The following is a 5,422-nucleotide window of genomic DNA, read 5'->3' as shown; positions in this document are numbered from 1 at the left end:
AAGGTGGGATAGGAACACTGCTTGAACGGTGGATGTAAAGCTGTCCGGAGGGAGAAAGGGCTTGACTTTCTACAGGAGGGAGAGTCGATACCAAACTGTCTGAGTTTTCCTCGTCAACTTCAATCTATATAGTACCAATCCATTTTACCAAGGACCCAATGACTTCCCAAGAGTATCCGACATATTGAGCAATGTTTCTCGGGCTGCACTAGCACAACAGCCTAACTAGTTCCTGTATCCAAGTTTCTCAGTATTGCAGTCCTGCCTTCCCAAAGATTAGGAATCCGGTAACGCTGCCCAATTCAAGCAATCCGCAAGAGTGTCATCATCATTTATCCAGAAGCCACTACAGCCAATTATGCTCTAAACATGATCAACACAACTCACACAGCCACTCAAAAACAACCTTTTATTTGTCACAGCAGACACCCCGTTTTTTCAAACATAAAGTCGATCGCACTACTTAATTAGTACTACACCACTACTTGATGACACTGATGTAGACTATTAGGTAGCTGACATCCATCCATGGATTCCTAGGACATCCGCCTGCTTTTAGCTGGTGCTAAATGGAGGCAGACTCCATTGGAATCCATTCGTTTTACACTTGCATGAAAATCACACGCAGCCGTAACACAAATGCACTTTGAAGAAGGATAGCACAGCGAAGAGGTTAAACATGATTCATGATATGATAGGTTATTCATAACACGCTTAAGCGCGAGCACGTTGCCCCTGAGCTATCCTCCTGAGTCATGCAGCCGCCACTGCTTGAAAGCAAATGGGGCCGAGGAGTAAATGAAGGCATAAAAGCATTACGCCTTTATTGCATATTCGTCCTGTGCACAATGACCCCTAAAGAGGCCTGTGAAGTACTGGTGGAGCGCAAGTAAAGGGTTCCTTTTTAGTGGGGTGAACTTTGCATAGGAAAACACTTCTTTTGGCCTGAAGACGTGTACCTTAGCATTGCCATTCCCAACGTTTGTAGACTCTTTTAACTTTGTAAGCAGAGTACCTTAACCTTGGCATTCACAACATGTTTAGGGTTTGATGTGTTTTTACAGCAGTCATTTCCATGAAGTATTTTTTACCACTTTCGTTAACCATTTTTGCCAATGAGTAAGGGGGAAGACCCTCCGATCCCACCTACTAGCCACGCCTTCCCCATCTCTTATCGCACCACTGAAGCCTGCCCACTTGCAATTTGCTTCTAAAATTCATTAAAAAATGGATGGTAAAAACAATCTGCTGTAAAACTTCTGCGGTAAAAAGACTGAAAACCATTTTGTGAGCTCAACTTTTTATAACTTGCAACTCTTAACTTTTTAACACAAAAGAAAACAATTCCATTGAGATACACAGTTTCTGCTAAAGTTACATTATACAGATCCGAAACCTATCATTGTTCCAGAAATACTGTGTTCGAGTGGGTAACATGAGGGGGCATGACAAGCACTCCTCCTTAGCGAGATCTTAAAATACACTTTAATAAAAAAAAACCCATTTTATATGAATAGGTAGAAGATGGAAGAGTACCCGCTGTGAACTGTCTGGTGTCATGCACCCCTGGGAAGTAGAACACTAATAGGACAGCTGATCCTAATTTGAAGACGGACTGTGTTTTGGATACCCACATTTCCACACCAGACATTTCCTAAAACATCGAAATTGTCGACAGAAGAGGATATTCCCAGTCACAACTTTTGTATATCTTAAAATGTTCATATTATAAAATGTAAAATGTATGAACTTCAAAGTACATATCAAGCCTGTGGCCAATACGACATCCAACAGGAAGTGATGCAGTATGCAATTTATCAAACTCTTGACTTTGGGATGTTCAAATGGGAATGGAAGGTAATGACTAAAATATGATTCTTCGATCTGTCTAACCCATTTCCCTTTTGCATTCTGCTGATATGGCGTCCTATATAATGTTGCTCGGGTTAGTCAATACACAGTGAACAAATGCACGGTGGAAAGGGCCAAGGGAAAGCTGTTGGCCTTCTCGAAATGCACTTGTCTTCCAGCAGTTTTAAATTGCAACTTTACAAGCACAGATACCTCTAGCGAGTTAAAGGCTTGGACTAAATGCACACATTGTCTTTTTATCTGATGCATAGATTTACTGTAATTCTTTATGTAAAACCAATAGATAATATATGTAATAAAATTAAAAGCATTTACCTGCTTGGCTGATTTATTTATTAAATAAAAAATATTGATGATCATTGCATAATGATGACTCGATTACTGCACATCATCACATTTTGGTGGACCCTGGTTGTAATGAGGTGTTGCGGGGCGTACAATCCAGCACCATATCCCATAACATCTGTGTCAAATTGTCAAGGCGTTGGTTATTTCTGTAACAATAGGCTGTGAAATGTTACGTTCGCAGGTAGATATTGTGGAGGGCCTCACAAGTGAGTAGTTAAAAAGGGCCACTTTTTTCCAATGTAACATTTTTGACAGGTTGGAAAGCCACCTGGTTGTCCTTATCCCCGCCCCTTTTGATATGGGTTTGATTTCTTTTGTATATGGAATTTGATATCAATTTTTTATATCAAAATGTTTGAATATCACATTTTATATTGATTTGATATCTGTTTATATAAACAGATATATAAAATGTTTGTGTGCTTTGATACAGTTTGATATAAAGTGTATATCAAAATGTTTTTAATATGGGAGAGCATGTGTGCGTTGTTGCTTGATAGAGGGCAAAGTGAGTTATAAGGAGTTAGACGGCAAGTGCTAGGGTTTGGTGATGCAGTGATGACGCCTGAGTGGGTTGGACCAAAACCTATCAAAAATAAAAAAAGTCTGATATTAAAATTATATCGGATATTTTTTATATCTTTTTTATATCTTTTTTTATATCAACTTTTTTAAAATATAAAAATATTGGTCATTTTTATATCGCAATCATTTTTTATGTCAATTATTGTATATCAACATGATATCACATTTATATCAAAATGATATCGGATGTATTATGTTGTAATACATTTTTTTAATATCAAATTATTTTAATATCAAATTTGTTTGATATCAAAATTATATTGGAATTTTTATGTTGCAATTATTTTTTGATATCAAAATGTATATACACTGTATATAATGTTAATATACAATTTGATTAAAAGGGCCGGCCTAAGACCGCGATGGTAACACGGGGGTGAGTTGGACAACCAAGATATATACCACTCAGTGATGGGCTGGAAAACATGGTGCTTTTTGAGCTTTTCAGGGACTATTACAGAAACAGCTGTTATGAACAGCTATAGTCACAACGAGGGGCAAACACCCCCAGGAAGTCCCGTGGATTTGCTGGTGTATGAGGAGATGGAGGATGCTCAGTATCTAATGGCCGGCTATGAACCCGAAGCGTTTTGGGACAATGATGAGGTGGTTTTGGAGGAGTCATTTGCAGTTGATGTAAACCCTGAAGATGAGGACTGTGAAGCCATGGCGCTGTTGGCGGACGCAGCGATGATGACGGTGACCGGTTCCGGTTCCCGGGACAGTGATGAAAAACAGGGGCAAGTGTGCGGGGGTGGGTGAACCAGACCACGGCAGAGACTATTAATATTTATTGCACTTGCTGTTCCAACCGGTTTGGAACCCCTGGGTATTTTGAAAGTAGCCTGTGTAAGGACTGTCTTACACTGCTGGAAACCGATGGCCTTAAAGACAAAGCCACTATTCAATGCATTTGTTGTTCATAACAAATTGAAAGTGCAGCGGATATCAATCTGTGTAAGGATTGTATTGTGCTAATAAAGATCACCATGTACACTCAGGCCTCTCGTCGCGCTGATATTCTTGCCAGCCTGGGGATTACGTGCATCGTAACAGGGGTGTGTTTAAAACAACACTTTTACAGGTGGTGCTACGGACATAAAATGAATGATCCACAGCAGGATGCTCACGAGTATTTGGAAAAAGCTAACGCAGATAATTCACTACGTAAAATATGTTTTGTGTTGAGCCCAAAACTCATTATAGACTTGTTGTTCCTGACACAACCGCTGGCACAGATAAGTATTGGTGCAGAGACTGAACAATGCATATCTAAAACATTATGGGCTATAGAATCGTAGAATAACCCGCTTTTCAAAATGAAGCAGTTTGGTCGCATGTGACGGATGGGTGCTAGAAACATCTTTGAAAAAACAGTTCCCAATTGGGCAGGGATACAATTTATATAAATGGAGTATAACATGAGTGCTTAATGAAGCAGCAGCATACAATGAGGTTGTGCGGTATTCACAGTGTTTTAATGTGAATGTTTTAAAGTGAATATATTTTGAATAAAATTGTTGTTTTTAAATGTGAATAAAAACCGTTGTTTATAAAAACTGACTGTGTCTTTACGTTGAGTTGTCATGGGCAGACATGTCCGGCCTGAAGCTGTCAAAAATATATTGTGATGAAGGAGGGGTCGGCAGTTTTGGCGGGGTTGACAGCCTGTATCGTAAACTGCAAAGCGATGGCGAGAAGGTGTCATGGGGGGCTGTTAAGACGTGGCTCTCAGGGGTGGAGGCCTATGCATTGCATAAGATGGCTTGCAAACTTTTGAAACAGCGAATGAACGTGGTATGTGATGTCAATCAACAATGTCAGGCAGATATTATGGTTTTGAGCCAGTTCCATGAAGACAGCAATGGTTTCCGCTATATTCTAGCCATCATCGACGTTCTTTCAAAATACACCTATTTTGAGGCTTGGAAGAACAAGACGGCGCACAGGGTAGCTGCAGCTTTTAAGTGCATATTTAACAACGGCAAAGACCCCGCTAAACTACAGACAGATGCTGGTAAAGAGTTTTTAAATAAACCACTGTAAAACCTTCTGAAGAAGCACGCTGTACACCACTTTGTAACACACTCTGAAGTTAAAGCCTCTATTGTAGAACATTTTATATGCACCTTTAAAACATAACTATGGTGATTTTATTTTACAGCTTAAAACAACTGCAGATATGTGGAGGTGCGACCTGCATTTATAAATGTGTATAACAACACGCATCATAGATCTATTGAAAACATACTGGCAGTGAAACGTCACAGAATTCCCTGGCTGTCTGGAAAATAACGTACGGCGCAAAACTTTTAAAAAAGATTAAAAGTATTTTTTAAAATACATGATCCCCCTTAAAAAGGGGGATCATGTGCTGATCTCGAAACACAACGCCGTCTCCACAAAGGACTATGAGCAGAACTACAGCGACGAGATCTTTATTATAGACAGCGTAGTTCAAAGGGAGGGTATATATATTACATTATTATTTGGGGGAGGGTATTCAGGGTGTTTTTCATAAGGATGGGATCCAGAAAGTCAGTAAAAATCAACAGCGCATTTATAGAATCGAATAAACCATAAAAAGTAAAGGTTGTGGAGTCAAAAAACAATATTT

The sequence above is a fragment of the Ambystoma mexicanum genome, chromosome 6q (assembly GCF_040938575.1).
Source record: "Ambystoma mexicanum isolate Mex_15411 chromosome 6q, UKY_AmexF1_1, whole genome shotgun sequence".
NCBI lineage: Eukaryota > Metazoa > Chordata > Amphibia > Caudata > Ambystomatidae > Ambystoma > Ambystoma mexicanum.
Note: the sequence above shows the minus strand (reverse complement) of the source record.